Source organism: Pseudophryne corroboree, chromosome 6 (genome assembly GCF_028390025.1).
Source record: "Pseudophryne corroboree isolate aPseCor3 chromosome 6, aPseCor3.hap2, whole genome shotgun sequence".
In the NCBI taxonomy this organism is placed as follows: domain Eukaryota; kingdom Metazoa; phylum Chordata; class Amphibia; order Anura; family Myobatrachidae; genus Pseudophryne; species Pseudophryne corroboree.
The window spans coordinates 467754774-467771601 of record NC_086449.1 but is presented as its reverse complement, the minus strand read 5'-3'; the positions used below and the strand labels follow the sequence as shown (position 1 = coordinate 467771601).

Sequence of the window (16828 nt, the reverse complement as noted above, 5' to 3'; positions counted from 1 at the left end):
GTTCTGTATTACATAAACTGCACTGTGTTTGGGCAGACTCTAGCTTGTTACATGCTAATTATGCATCCTTCATGGGCTGGCGACAATAAAAAATGTGGAAAGCAGCCCCCATTCTCAAATCCTGAGTTTGCCCCTGTACATAATATTGTTATGTTTGAAACCATGCTACTGTATGTACTACCTACTTAAGTATTAAACAGTAACACTATCCCAACAAATAATTATCTGTTTGAATATCATCTGCATAATACTTTTACTGTGTCCTTTGAAACAAACTTTATGATCATTATTGCTGAATAACGCCTATTTGAAAGATTGATAATAGTGACATGACTCATACATTATATCTATAGAACAGGCATATAGCTGTCACTGCTAACAGATTTTTCCTCACTTTATGTTTAAGGGTCCATAATGCTAATATGTACTCATTATGGGGAGAATTCAGTTACTGGTCTTCCTGAAATCGCTGGATCTTTGTGTGGACTTCTCTTGTCAAGTGTCAAGAATTTAACTTAGAGTGGTTTATCTCACTAGACAAAATTATAGATTAGTTTCTGTAGTTACAATCCAGAGTCTTTACTTCTGCCCTCAATATCTCTATTACTGTTGACAACACCATAATCTCCCTCCCATTCTCCAACTCTGCTGCTAAGGCATCACTCTTGAGTCCTTCCTTTGCCACCCACGTCCAGTCTTTGGCTCAATCCTGTCAGTTCCAGCTACGCAACATTGCTCTCATCAGGCCGTACCTCTCCCAGAGTGTGACTAAACTTATTATCCACTCACTGGTCATCTCATGGCTCGACTATTGCAGCATTCTCCTCACTGGCCTCCCACACTCCCATCTTGTTCTGTTCTGTTTTCAACTCTGCAGCTAGACTTATCTTCCTCTCCTGCAGCTCCACGTCTGTAATTCCCCTTCAACACAACCTGCAAAGGATCCATTTACCGCTACAGAATTCTCTTCAAACTCCTCAATATTACATACAGAGTACACAAACAAATAAGGAAAACAGTGACTTACAGTTGAAGACATTACAAGACAAGTACAGGGTAAATAAACATAGCTACATCAGCAGATGACATTGGAATAAGTATCAGGGTGGCAGAAAACCGCAGCATTTGGTGCAGTCAAAGATTATTAAAGTAAAAAAAGGATAAGCACAGGGAAGAGGGAACTACTCGTGAGAGCTTACATTTTAAAGGGGAGGTGCAGACAGACAGGGGTGACACAGATGGGCTAGACTGAGAGCATGGAACAGTAGGATGAGATTTGGCTGGGTTTGGTGAAGAAGTGGGTCTTCAGAGAATGTTTGTAGAGAGGTGGAGAGTCTGAGAGGGAGAGGTAAATAATTCAAGAGAAAAAGAGCAGCATGTGAAAAATCTTGGAGGTAGAAGTAGGAGGAAGTAATCAGTAGGCAGGAGAGGCTGCATGCATTAGCAGAGCGAAGAGGACAGGTAGGAGTATAAAGGGAGATAAGGTCAGAAATATAAATGATAGAGAAGTGGGTGAGGGCTTTGTAGGAGAGTGTGAGAAGCTTGAATTGGATTCTGAAAGGAAGCCAGTGAAGGGCTTGTAGTAGATAGGGCATTTGGTTATAAGATGAGCCGAGCTGCAGTATTTAGGATAGATTGGAGTGGAGAGAGGCATTTGTCAGGGATGCCAGTCAGGAGGAGATTACAGTCATAGCCATATTAAGTGGGGGAGGCAGGGCATACTGTACCCTGGGACCCCTCTGTCTGGGGGCTCCCCAGCCAGAGCACACTGACATCACTAGCTTTCCCTCTTATGCAGCAGCAGTACCAGACAGCCAGAATGTGATCAGGATGGTATGCAGTGCAGGCAGAGACACAGGCGTATCAGATTTCATGAACTATTGACGGCGCTTCCCAACCAGAGGAGAGATAGGAGGGAGGAGAGAGCTTTAAGTGACACAGGGTGGGTTCCCTGTGTCACTTACAGCTCTCTCCACACCTTTGTGTCTGAGTCCTATGTAACGTGTTATTTAATGAGGGCCTAGAGAGAGAGAGACACACACACAGTCCTCCTGAGTCCTGTCCCAGTGTGTAAGTAGTACAGAGGCTGCTGCTATTCTTGCATGTGACAAGATAAATTATAGATTTTATTTTTCTCTGTGTATTTTAAGGTTTTTTACGTTGTATTTGTTCCACTACAAAAACAACAATTTTATAAAATGTTCTACAATTAGGTGGAGCTATAAACAGTACACAGGCATTATTAAACTATTAGTTTAAATCTAATATACACCATTGGGCTAAATTTAATATACTGTACCTAATCAATATTTCCCAACATGACCCATTCCATGAGGGACAAAATGCTCTCTACCTGGACTTCCTTCCTAAATTATGATTGCAATTACCTGTGTTGAAATACCTTTCTTATCAATTAAATAGTTCAACACAGGTGACTACAATCATATATTAAGAGAGAAATCCAGAGCATTTTGTCCCTCCTGGAATGGGTCATGTTGGGTGGTATGCACAATCTTATATACAGCCCCCTTCCCACTTCCACTGGGGCCCCCTGTCTAAAGTGCCCCAGGCACCCCCAATGCTTAATCCGGCCCTGATTACAGCCTGGAGATAACCAGTGAGTGGATAAGGGTCTTAGTAGCATCCTGGGTCAGAAAAAGTCTGATCCTGGAACTATGTTTGAGATGAAAACTGCAGATTTGTGAGAGGTGCTGAATGTGTGGTTTGAAGGAGAAGGAGGAGTCAAGGATAACTCAAGATAGGGCACTTGTGGGATAGAGGAGATAGTTGTGCCATCAATAGATAATTTAATTGTGAGAGGTGAGATTGTGCAGGAGGGTGGGATGATGATCAGCTCAGTCTTAGACATTTTAAGGGTAAGAAAGTGCTGGGACATCCTAGAAGAGATAGCAAAGAGACAGTTGGAGATTTGAGTGAGGAGAGCAGGGGAGAGGTCCGGGTAGGAAAGGTAGATTTGAGTATCATCAGCATAGAGATGATATTGAAAGTCAAAAGAACTAATGAGGACATATAGAGAGAGAAAAGGAGGGGACCAAGAACAGAAACTTGGGAGACACCTACAGTTAGTGGAAATGGGGGGGGAGGTGGAGTCATGAGAGGAGACAGAGAATGAACAGTCAAAGAGGTAGGAGGACAGCCAAGAGAGGACAGTATCACACAGACCAATGGAGTGAAGGATTTGCAGAAGAATGGGTTGGTCCACAGAGTTAAAAGCAGCAGAGGGGTCAAGAAGAATAAGCAGAGAGTAGTGGCCCTTAGATTTGGCTGCATGGAGGTCATTGCAGACTTTTGTGAGGGCAGTTTCAGTGGAGTGAAGAGGACGGAAGCAAGAATGGAATGGGTCAAGTAGTGAGTGTGAGGAAAGAAAAGAAGTAAAGCAGTTGTAGACAGACAGTACAGTATGCTCAAGGAGTTTGGTGGCAAAAGGGAGGCGAGAGATGGTTTGGTCTTTGGAGAGGGTGTTTGGCTCAAGGATAGGTTTTATTAAGAATAGGAGAGATGAGTGCATACTGGAAGGCAGAGCAGACAGTACCTGATTAGAGGGAACGATTGAGAAGGTGGGCAAGATGGGAACAGGCAGAAGGAGAGAGGTAGCGGAGGAGGTGGTAGGGGATAAAATCAGGTGGGGAGGTGGTGGTGGGGGGGAAAAGATGAGGGTCAGATGAGATTTTGGAAGTATGACTGTTAAGCAAGGGAAAGTGTGGCACTGAAGGATGAGAACATAAGTTTGAAATGGAAGAAGTCTGCCTTAGAGCATGATTTCCTCCAGTATCGCTCGGCAGTACAAGGGCATTTTTGCCGATTATCTGGTGCATTTGGTGAGCCAGGGTTGAGGTGTTACTTTGCGAAGGATGAATAGTGGTTGGTGAAGCGACAGAGTCAAGAGCAGAAGTAAGGGATGCATTATATAGGGAAGTGGCTTGATCAGGGCATGAGAGAGAGAGAAGTGAGTCGAACAGGGAGGATATGGATGTGGTGTCAATAGCATTAATGTTATGCTTAATGATGGTAGTCTTTGGAGGTCGGGATTGGAAAGCAGTGAGAAATAAGTTAAAGTAGAGCAGGTGGCGGTCAGAGAGGAGAAATGGGGAGCTGGAGAAATCAGAAATATCACAACAGTGAGTGAAGACCAGATCCAGTTGAGTTCCAATTCACATGGGAGGGTGGGGAGGTCCACTGGGAGAGACCAAGTGAAGATGTGAGGTTAAGGTGTTTAGAGGTAGGGGATTTTGTGGGGATATCGATAGGGATGTTGTAAAAAATGCCTAGGGGAATGGATGGAATGTCAGAAGAGAAGAAGTGAGTGAGCCAGGAAGCAAAGTTGTTGAGGAATTTGGAGGCAATGCCAGGGGGGCAGTAAATAAACATCTACTCTAAGCTGGACAGGTTAGAAGAGGTGTATAGCATGGACCTCAAATGTATAGAATGTAAGGGACAGTTCTGGTGATATGACTTGATAGGATTAACTAGAGGGTAAAAGGACCCCAACACCACCACCATTGCAACCCCCAGACCGGGAGTGTGTGTGAATGTGAGGCCCCCAGCAGGGAGAGCAGCAGGACAAGTAGTGTCAGGGGGAGTAATCCAGGTTTCAGTGATGGTTCATAAATGCAGGGAGTTGGAGATGAAAAGGTCATGAGTGGGGACCAGTTTGTTACAAACAGATCTGGCATTCCAGAGGGCACAAGATATGATATATGAGTTTTTGGGAGAGATGTGAATGATATTATCAGGGTTGCTGTAGTGTTGAGTTGAGATTAACTTGAAGGGCATGGATGATGTAAGAGTAGTGATGGTGTGGGTGCCTTAGCTACGATGGGGAACTGCAGGAGGTGAGCAGGGAAGGAGTTCAGTGTGATGTGGATGGGGGTGTGACGAGATAACAGGGAGAGGAGTGAGGGAACAGGGCTGAGTGGTGGGGTAGTAGGACCATGGTGGGGCAGAGGTGAATGAAAGTGGGGTAACAGGAGAGGAGGGGAAAGGAAACAGAGGGTGGAGGGGAGACAGAGGAGGGGGAGAGGATGTGTAGGAGACTAGGAGGGAAGGGTAAAGGTGGGAACAGGGGGCAAGATAAATAATTAGGTAGACACTGAGTGATGGTGGGAGTAGAAGAAAACCTGGACATAGTGTGCAGAAGGTAAATACAGTAGGTGGAGGGAAACTGGAACTAGGAGTAGAGGCTGTAAGGGAATCAGAGCAGAAGAATTGCAGAAATGAAGGTGAGAAAAGCAGTGTTAGCTCAATAGGTGTAAATTTAGTTTGAAGTTAAACAAAAGCATATGGGTGCAGAAATTGATTTGGACTGTAAGAAATGAGTGGATGTAAGTGAGTATAAAAAAGGTATGGTTATTCAGACATGACTTTTAAGTGTTTGTAGGTCAAATTGCAGTGGTAAAGCTATGCATAAAAAAACTACAAATAAAAGTATGTGTGGGTAAATTGGATGTTTTTTAAATGTCTAAGCCAGGTAGTTCAGTGTTATTTAATCAGATTAAATAATCAGGAGGTGAATGATATGAAGAGTAAGTGAACTCACATTTGTTTTTTTAAAATGAGTTCTTCAGTTTTCTGGGTTTTTTATTTTTATTTTTATAGATTTGTCTTCTTCTGTTTCCCATCTGTTTCACCTTGGTTGAATGCTTTGATAAATATACACACTTCGAAAATATATGCTCAGCGTACAGGATAGAACTTTAATACATTTATACTGCATGTGATCCCAATAATTGTAATCTACAACCACTCCCCTCCCCCTAGAATGCCAAGCAATAAATTACCTTAAACAAACAAGCAACGCATATCACATATCTAACAACTGGGTCTATACATTTCAAAACTAAAGAAAGTACATCAGAAGGAGATGTTTCAATTTGCATTACCTAGCTGTTTCAGGTTGGCCTATAGATGTTTAAGGCAGCAGAATATGTTCAATACATTGCATAGAGTGAACATATATATTTCTTCCCTCAATTTCTATAACCTGAATATCTTGCTTTAACTGAATCAGATTTACTAATCTCTCTATGGGTGATGCAAATTTGAAAGGAGAAAGTGGGCATTCCTGACATTTTCCACTACCAAAATTAACATAGCTTGAGGTTCCTCTATGAATCTACTGTAGACTTTAGCTAAAGTGCTTGAGTACAGTTCTTTAATACCATTTAGGATTTTACCCACTATACCAAATTCTCCAAATTGTGGAAATATGAAAATATCCTATTGACTGATTTTTCTGTGTGATGAGAGAGGAGAGACATGGTCTTGGGCTTGTTCATTGTATGTATTAGATCTAATGTTCTGTGTGGTTTGTCCCATACAGCATCAAAACCCACAAAGCAGCAATGAAACTCTTTGGAAGCACCTTAATCTATCTAGTTGCTAATAAATTAGAATAAGTTTAACACCATTATTAAGCTATGGTATAGGTCTATAGCTATCTCATGAATTAGTGTTCTTCCTACTTTTATGGATGAATGGAATTGTAGCCTCCAATATGCCTTTCAGAATTCTGCAGAAGTTATTACAGAGATGGAAGAGTTAAACATTTGTTAAAGTATTATAGTAGGTGACTAAAAATCCATCAAGCCCATGAGTTTTTTTCCACCTTTTTTATTTTTAACAGCTGCCTCAAACTCTCCACTTAAATTTCTGGCCCTGGGCCTCTGACTTGAGTTGAATCTAAATTAATGAAAATTATTCCAATTTTCACATAGGCCCTGATTTGGATTTGTAAATGCTGTTAAAGCAGCCCACTGTCTCTAGAATACTGTGAGAGGCTTGTTTACTGTGTCTGAGATGCGACTAAATACAAATTTTCAATAAATATACCGACTGCTACTCATCTCAGACTGGCCCAGATTTATCAAGCCTTGGAGAGTGATAAATTACACAGTGATAAAGTACCAACCAATCAGCTATTACCTGTCATTTTTCAAACACAGCCTGTAACATGGCAGTTAAGAGCTGATTGGTTGATACTTTATCACTGTGCAGTATATCACTCTCCAAGGCTTGAGAAATCACGGCCTATATATTCCATGCTTCCTGGAAGCTCCATGTCTTGCATGGTCACCTTCTTAGTCAACTTGACCATATCCTTAGAAACAGTAAAATTCTGAGTAGCTGGTATATTCCTAGTACGCTGTATCCTCAGCTTCATTATTCAGTTATAAATCATTCCTGTATGACTGGCGGGGTCCTGCTAATTGGACGTCATCAAGATACTTACCTAGTTTGGGGTATCTGACTCTTCTTTCTTCAGATTATCCTGTGCCCTTATCCTGTTATTCTGAGCCTTTTCTCATCCACCATGTACCCTGGACTGTTCTGCATCCTAGCTGGAATTCTTGTGCTTGTCAGTATTAGTTCCATGCTCTGTGTTAATCTTGTTCTTTATTTATTTTTTTCTAACATGTACAGTATTCTTTCATTGTTCTGTTCTTTATCATACATAGTAAACATTTTTGTATTTCAATCACACCTTGGGAAGTTGGCTACATAGATGAAACTTGTCTGCATGCTCACATCTGTAATTCCCTCATCCTGGACAAACTCTCCTGTGACAGTTCATAGAAATTTTCCATACCGAGTATACAGGGTTACATATTCTAACATTTTCCTTTATGTCATGTTGCAGATAAACAGAATATTTGGTCCCTGCTTTACCCAATTTATAAACTGCAGTGGACCTACTTACTGCCTCTGCATAGTGTTTGGAAATACATCTATAAAATTAAACTGTTCCTAGTTTTACTGGATGGTCGAGAAAATGTGCATTAGCTGAAACCGTAAAAATTTTAAAAATCTAATCTTCTTCTACTTTAGGTCCACGCACTTTATTAGCTCAACGTTGGTGTTTTTCTTCTAAAATACTGCTGGAACCACATTATACTGTATGTCATTTTTGTGCGATTTAAGGGCATATTCATCATTAAAAAATTGTGAAATGAAAAACTTTAGTTTTCAATTCTCAAGGGCCCCATACATATACCCTTCCCGGGAGTGATTCCATATGATTTGGTACTTTTGTGCTATTTTTGCAAAAGATATATCGCATGCTATTGATCAAGCCGCTATGCATCGCATGCAATATATCGTATGGCATACAATTGTACCATGAGATATATCTGATGGGCTGGATAGAGGGCTACGGGGGCTGGGAGACAGCCCAGGATTGGCCTCCCTTACCCTTGATTATCCTTAGAAGATTCTGGAATTGCAGATGTGGTTTCTATAATAGTTAAACTAGGCATACACTTTACAATTATCTGACAGATAATCTGTGGTTTGAATGAAAACCTGGTTATGGATGAGAGCAACTGACTATTGACCATTTGCTCCCAAACACTGGGACAAAACCTGTCCGGGATTTAACCAATTTGTATAAGCAACAGGTTTTGTCCATTTTCCAGTGTTTTGTAGCAAATGGTTGATTATCAGGTGCTCTCATCCATTACCAGGTTTTCATTCCAACCACAGATTATCTGTAATAGTATATTGTATGCCCACCTTTAGTTTCGCCATGTGTCAAGCAACAAAAAGGGGAATGTTACAGTTGAGTATTCATTTAAAAAAATATAAAAATATACACATAGACCTCGAGTTTCTTTGGAAACTGACAATTATTGTTAATATTAGTATAAATCAAATGGCTTCTCCACTCCTGAATTAAATATAGTAGGCTTTCTTTGTATCCGTCTGCGGTACAGAATAGCAAAGTCCTTAGGAAAGTTTGGTAGCAATGAATCCTTCTTTGATTAGTGCTTTTGTAACACTTACCTTTCCACCTACTGATGGAATAGGAGCGAATAGATTATATCCGGATAGTGGGGAAATTAATGAAATTATGCCCCATTGATCATGTCCTTAGGTACACTGTAACTAAAAATGCAGCGTGCATACACCTAAATGAATTTTAAAGTCACCTGTTGGCTGGCCAGCCGTAGTAGATCAAGCCCGTTCCTTCTCTGGGCTGTTCGTAGGGAGCTCGATTACATACAGGTGCAGCCGCGCTGCTGTTTGGTCATGTCCGGGTGCTTCCCTGACAGGTGCACTCGCTGATCTCAATGCGGCAAAACGCCAGTGCTAGTACATCTAGCTTACCGCCAACGGATCCTTTCCCTACTCAGGAGCTGACCTCAATGGTCCACATGTGAGAACCAGTTTCCAAGAGTACTGTAACCAGATTAATTCCTATTCCTATTCCCATTTTCCTTATGATCCCTTGTCAAAGAACAGACCCCACAGTTCAGATTAAAAGAATGTATAGAAGGAACTCCGTACCATTCCCTACTTGACATAGGGCTGTGACCTTCTACAGTATGTGTACTAAACTGTAATGTTTGGGGGGGAGGGGGGGGGAATTACAGAGGGCTAAGGATTTACAGGATGCATTTAGCATCCAGGATGTCATGATGCCGGCGGTCATGTGACCGATGTAGAAATCCGAACACCACCCAGGAGACCAGTGCCGTATAACAACAGCCGATATCCCAAAGGTGAGTATTGGGGTACGTGTTAGGTTTAGAACTTGGGAGGGCTTGGGGTCAGGCACTTGGGGAGGATAGGGTTAGGCACCGGGGGGTTATCCCTAGCTTTCACCATCCCCCCCCCCCCCCCCCGCGCGGACCATCAATCTCCCGACCGATGAGATTCGGTATGTATTCAGGATTTACTTCATTGATCAGCCACATTTCTTGCACATATGCAAGAAGTTCACACTCCTTCTAATTTAGACCCCAAAATTCGAAATATGCTGTCACAGAACTATGTGCCACATCCCCTGTGGATATAGGTATTATGGATTTTGTTGAGCCTGTAAAGGTTGCATTGAAACCAAACAGAACAGAACGTGCACTCATTTCACCGTCATGGGTCTTTGCCATTTTCTCTCTGAAATCCCATTCATGCTGACCGTCAATAGCAGTTTGCCTTCACTTACAGGAGGAAAGAACAATCTACTGTGAACAGCAGAGCCATAACTAGGCATTTTGGTGCCATGTGCCAGGAAGATCATTGTTGCCACTACCCCCTATTTTTTATTTAAAAGAGGATATGGTCTCATGGGGGAAGGGGCATAGCCACTCAATAGTACCCCACAATTCAAATTATACCACACAGTAGTAGTGCTCCTTACATGTTATGCCACACAGTAATAGTGCCCCTCACATGTTACGCCACAGTAGTAGTGCCTCTTGCACATTATGCCACACAATAGTAGTAAACCTTACACATTATGCCACACAGTACTGTTAGCAGTGTGTTATGTGCTATGCATATGTGGGTGCCACACATATAACATACAAACAACATAGGGGACAATAACAGGCACTAAGTACCAACAGGGGTAAGGGGACTGGGTGGAGAGGAAAGGGGTTGTTTGCAATGGAAGATGTCGATAGGTGGTTTCCACAGTCAATGTTTGATTCAGTTTGTAAATAAATTCCAGGTACGTAAGCAAGGCATGGCATTTACAGATCATGGCGGTGGTCGATTCTGCCCACAGGGCAACAGTGATCTATGTGATGGCATCAGTCACACCACCTTAGTTACAGCCTAGTTGTCTACCAGATTGCTCCGGGGAGGGGCGGCGGGAGGGGGGGGGGGGAGTTGTATTTCTAAATCCCCCTCTAACTAGTCAAGTATTACAGAACAATTTGACTAATTTTATGCCTCCACATGAATCTACACTCATTCAGTGTGTAGATGAACTCTTACTCTGTTCATCATACTTGACACACAGGCACTGTGTTAGTAGACAAATGAACACAGATAATAAAACCATGATAATAAAACCACGTTTTCAGTGACTTCAACAGGCACTCATCCAGCACCTACTATATTAAACTCCAAGCACAGAGGTGAATTAAAGAACTGATTAAACTGCAATCTTACAAACACTTCTTAATTTGTACAGTGGGCGTCATATTAAAACCTACATAGTGCTTAAAAAGCTGCAAGGATGTAAATATCATTACAATTAGACAACTCTATTTAACTTTGTATTGTACCATGTTTTCCGTTAATTTTAAAGGAATGCTGAAAAGAATAAGGTAAGTTTTTACAAGAAAACGAAAAAAAAAATTGACCACAATAAACAGCTAGACTGTAAAACACAGTGGAACTTGTAAAGTTAAATAATTTTGCTATAGTTTTTGTAGTTTTTAGATATGACTGGACAATCATAAAAGGGGAGGTAGAAACAGAAATAGACCAGGGAGAGCAGTTTTTTTTATTCTTAAACATGTGTTGTCAATAGTTCACATACAACCTTTTGTAATTACTTCATTACGCTTCAGATGTACTTAACAATATTAAATCTGGTTATAAAAAAACTAATAAAAGTTAAAATGCAACAATTTCCAAAATAATCATGCTTTTTGGGATTAAAATGAAGTTTTAAGTAAGTGTTTTGAAAATGGTATGTGCAAATGGTTTTTGACAGAGCTGAGAAGCGACTACAGTATATATTGGATCTGGTGGGGTTAAAACAGGTTTTGAATGTGCACTGAAAGTGAAACAGAAGGATGGCAGGCAGTATCGAATGACTGAAAAAAAGAATATTTTTTTGCAAAATAGTTTGTGATGACAAAAGTATGTTTTTCCCATTCAGATAGTATATTGTTGCATATACCTGATGAAAGACTAATTTTAGAATGGCTCAGATTAAAACACAGACCAAACTGGGCATTTTTACTACAGCTATGATTTTCGCCTCCTAAAATAAATTATATTCAAAATGTGATGCTTCATTATGTTTTTTTCTGTTCTCGAAGTTGTAAAGAAAAACACGACAAATAGCATTGTCAGGGACATCTACAGCCAATAACTGTAACATGCTGACTGGCACTACATACACTAGCATCAGGACTGCGAATGCACAGATCCCCAAGTCCCGATGTAGTGACAGCAGAGCCTAATATACTATTCACAATTAGTATTCTACCACTCTGCCCGTTATACCATACACCCGTCTTATCTGCTACCACCAATGGAAAAAACATACTCTGAAGGAGGTATCTAGTGTTTTGCTCGCAAAAAAAACCTTGCAGACCTCGTACCCAATTTGGATTACAGCTGGTATATGCACTCTGCTCTGAAAACCCTGCAGTGTGAGAAAAAGAAGTCAGATACTAACCTCTGTGTTCCGGCCAGTCCGTAGCCTCTGCGACTCCTAGTTATCTCCCCTCCATCAATAGTGCAAACAAAGGAACCACCACACTCAAAGCGCACACAATACTTATGATATAGGTCACTGTTCTTATATTCCCTCAGGATAATTCTTCAGTACCTCAAAGGGAACAAATATACCATAATAGTGTAACTCTGTTAATAAAACAGTTCTTAACAAATACAAAGGAGAAACTCGTACCCCAATATATTGTCTACCCAGAAAGTAGACAAAATCAGCATAGGAAGCGGAATATATCCAATATTTAGTCAGTCCTCAGACACACTCACTTTTCAGGATGTTCAGCTCCGGTTTACACATGTAAATCAAAAGAAGCTTCCATAGTGTAAAACTGTACAATTTCTTAAAACAGCTCTGTACAACATAATATAGACTCAGTAGCGGATCTTGCCACGGGCAAGCAGGACTTTTGCCCGGGGCGCTGCCTTCCGGAGGGCGCCGCACCATGGCAAGATCCGCTACTCTGTGCCCCCCGCTGCCCGCTGTGTCCCCCGCTGGTCCCGCTGTCCCCCGCTGTGAAGGGAAACTAGACGCTACGCGTCTAGTTTCCTTTGTGTAGAGGACCTTTGCTGTGCGGTGCGCAATGACGTCATCGCGCACCGCACAGCATTGTGGGACTGACAGTCGCTAGGGGTCATAATTGACCTCTAGTGTCTGTCATCCGAGGAAAGAAGCGGCGCCGGCGGAGATCTGCAGCGGTCGGGAGCGGGGATAGTAAGTATTTTTTTTTTCTTTCAGCGGCGCTACTCCACTTTACAGGGGGCGTAACTGACCATGCCCCCTGTATGAAGCCATGCCCCCATTTTCTGCCCGGGGCGCCAAAGGGTGTAGAACCGGCCCTGTAATAGACTCCTATCAATAGGTAGGTCTAGTTATGAATGGACAAAGTAAAAACACAAATGCGGATGTGGGAACTCCCCCCATAGTGATGCCATGACCTAGTCCCTGATGACTGACTCGCTGGTACATAACTCAGGTTAAATGCTAAAATCGCCCACAAAACTTTTAACCTAAGTAAAAATAACTGTACCTAATGTGTGTTGTAGCCAGATGAAATTGGGATGTACACATTAATCTCTATTATTTAAGCAATAAAATGTATGTAAACAAGAGTGCTCTAGGATGTGTGATTGGGTAAATAATATCTAATTTCTCCCAAAGCATAAATCCTAAAGACTCTCAAGACACACCAGGTTAGCATACAGACTTCATGTATATTTCTATGACTCTGGAAACCCCTAGTTGTGAAAGAAATATATATTTTTTTAGTCAAAAACCATTAGATAATGGTAATGGCTTTGATCCCTGCTTACAATATGTTCAGTCACATCTTTTTGGTCAGACAGCTATTGAATTCCCTGCAGTAGTGGTGCCAGCTAAGCATCTTCAAACACTCTATATGCAGACGTAAGCAACGCCTTATGTTTCCAATATCCCCTCCAGGTATTTGCTTTTTATGCTCACGTTATACCTTAATTGAAGAAACATGCTAATGAAACTACACAAGTTCCCTCTAAGGGTTCCTCAATGACGTTATGGGGGGTATCCAATTAGCCATGGTTAATTACCGTGATAATTGACCCACCAGGGGCTATCCTATTAGCCCCGGTAAACTGTCTCGAGGCGCGGTTTATCAGGGATTTTATTTTACCTGCCTCAGGCAGGTGAAACCAAATACCCGGAAACAGCCCCTTCTTTTGAACATGAGACCAAATTGGATAGCCTGTAAAAAAATCTGGGTGAAACATCGGGAAAATCGGGAAAAATATCCATTTTTCATTCACCTCTAATTGGATACCCCCTAAAACTGTAACATCAAAAGGACATAACTTGCAATATGCCCCCAATATTCCCATAATCTCAACAAGCATATTCACAATTCTGTGATGAAAAATACTACAAATTACGTTTTATATTCTTTATTACATTTCTAAGAGATTAGGTGTGTACCACCCCCATCACTGATTATTAGATATTGAAGGCAAAAATACTTCAGTCTCCATACTATGCCAAATTGCTGACCTAACCAGCACAGAAGTATTACGGCTGCCAAAACAAATAGCAAGCATCTGTTTAATATCCCAACTGTTGGGATCCCGGCGTCCAGAATCCGGAATCCCAACACTTGACAGAACCCAAACGCCAGAATACAGAAAACCTCAGTATCCCAACACCAGAATCCCGACAGCCAGGATACTGATGGTAAGTATACAGGGGATAGATTAGGCTGCAGGGGAGGTGGGGGGATAGGGTTACGGTTAGGCTACAAACAGGGAAGGGGGGGCTAGGGTTAGGCACCACTGGTGGAGGTATAGGTTTAGGCACTATGGGAGGAGGGCTAGGTTTAGGCAGCATGGTGTGGAAGGTTAGGCTTAGGCACTTACCAGGGAGGTTAGGGCTAGACACTCATGCGGGAGGTTAGGGTTAGGTTGCAGTCATGGAGGGTTATGATTAACTTATTCCTGTTGGGATCTTCATCTTCAGGATGCCAGTGTTGGTATTCTGAGCGCTGGCATCCCGTGCACCGGGATATTCTACCCAACCTAGTAGGCATATGTAACAGGCCTTGATAAAGTAACTCAATGAAACAACAGATCACGCAGAGAAAAAGTAGATGAGAAATCTGTATTTCTTTGTAAGCAAACAGTTTGTTCTCCACAGGAAATCTAACAGTTTGAAAAAGAAGGCTGTGCCACACATATCTAAGAGCTTTGGCGTAGTACAGACAATAAAAACCCTGCTAAATGAACTAACAGAACTGTCTCATGGTTTAATACATATTTAAAAAAATAATGTGATTAATTTTATAAATGTAAATTGGGTTTCCCCAGGCTTCTCCTACTTTGCTGCAAAATACTATACTAACTGCATCACTTGTTTAAAGGTCAATGAGAGCAGGTATGCCAAAACCCAATCCTCATGTATGCCACGCACAGAAGCCTTTTCAAATACTGCATATTGAATTTATCGTCTCCCTAAAATGAGAATGCTGCAGTATGTATTGGTGTGAGTGAACATCTTTAGTGATTGTCAAGAATATAATGCAGGAGTTTGTGTGTAGGTATGACAGGTAATACCATCTGACCATGGTACCAGCTTTAGAGAAGTAGTATTCAAGAAAATTTTAAGATTATAGGGGTAGAGAAATAATTGCCTTACTATCGCCTTTGAGGGTGAGAAAGATAATGCCATAATTAAGAAAAAGCTGGCAAAGGTTAACTGAGAATCTTCTTTACCTCTTATACTGTTTGTTATCAGAACTGCTACTGAATTCAGCAGACAGGTTTACTAAAACACTAAACAAAATGGCAGAATGTACATTTCTGGCAAAGTGGCAGGGACCATTTGAAATCAGAGTTAAAATGGGTGAGGTTAATTATAAAGCGTACCAGCCCTGGAAAAGAAAGTCAGAAAATCTGATAAAACCTTGGAAAGATAGAGTAGCTCTATCAGCCACCCTGGTACCACCAGTAACCTCAGTGACTTTGGTTTCCCAAAGTAACAACAGTCAAAGCACTCTCATCTATTCAAGTTTGAGTTTAAATAATTTCTTGCAAGAAATTAACATTTGTTTTCTGAAATACCTGGTATAACAACAGTCATTAAGCATGACATAATCATAAACCAGGGGGTAATTTTATCCTAAGGTCTAATAGATTACCAGAAGCCAAATGGGAGGTGGTGCCTAATACAATTTTAAAAATGTCAGAGCTAGACATAATTGAAGAGAGACATATGCGTTGTCAAGTTCCATTGTACTCATTTTTATTGTTTCCAGGCACCCTGCTGGCCAGAAACAAGGGACATGATGATGGTGTGGCCTAACTTGACCATTAGCCTACAGCACCCACTTGCCAAGTACTTCACCTATAACAGCCTCCTTTCTCATTCACTGGTACCTTTCAGTCACCAGTTCTCTTCTGTAAGTAATGAAAACTCAAGATCATAGACACATATATTTAAATGGAACTGGACACCGCAGAGTCTAAAACTATATACAGAAAACAGTAGGTCAGATCTTCAGTATAGTACAAGCAACCTTCACTGAAGAGTATGCTCACCAGTTTTCCAAATAGCACTAATAAATGTTTTGCTGGACAATTCTCTCAAACAATGCAAGCCTTTTCCAAAATGTGCATGCATAGGTAAATGTCTTGTATAGAAATATTTCACAGTTCTTTCAAACAGCAAAAGTTTATTCCTTAAATGTTTACTGGACAATTCTCTCAATTAAGAATATTCCAAAATAAAGAATTTATAAGAAGTAAAAGTTTTTCTGCATGCTTAAGTTTATCCATTTAAAAAAAATTCTGCACAGTCCTTTTCAACAGCACTAGTATTTCTCTGACGTCCTAAGTGGATGCTGGGACTCCGTAAGGACCATGGGGATTAGCGGCTCCGCAGGAGACTGGGCACAACTAAAGAAAGCTTTAGGACTACCTGGTGTGCACTGGCTCCTCCCACTAAGACCCTCCTCCAGACCTCAGTTAGATTCTTGTGCCCGGCTGAGCTGGATGCACACTAGGGGCTCTCCTGAGCTCCTAGAAAGAAAGTATATTTAGGTTTTTTTATTTTACAGTGAGATCTACTGGCAACAGACTCACTGCAGCGAGGGAC

The 16828-nt window shown here is 41.4% G+C and overlaps 1 long non-coding RNA gene across 1 annotated transcript in view; it reads left to right on the top strand.

Annotated features, from left to right (window-relative positions):
• Window positions 1-16383, top strand: part of LOC134935372 (uncharacterized) — a 136270-nt gene extending 119887 nt beyond the window's left edge. The window contains exon 3 of the long non-coding RNA XR_010180096.1: window positions 15990-16383. This is a non-coding gene — a long non-coding RNA (uncharacterized LOC134935372). The remainder of the gene's footprint in view (window positions 1-15989) is intronic.
• Window positions 16384-16828: the final 445 nt, after the last annotated feature.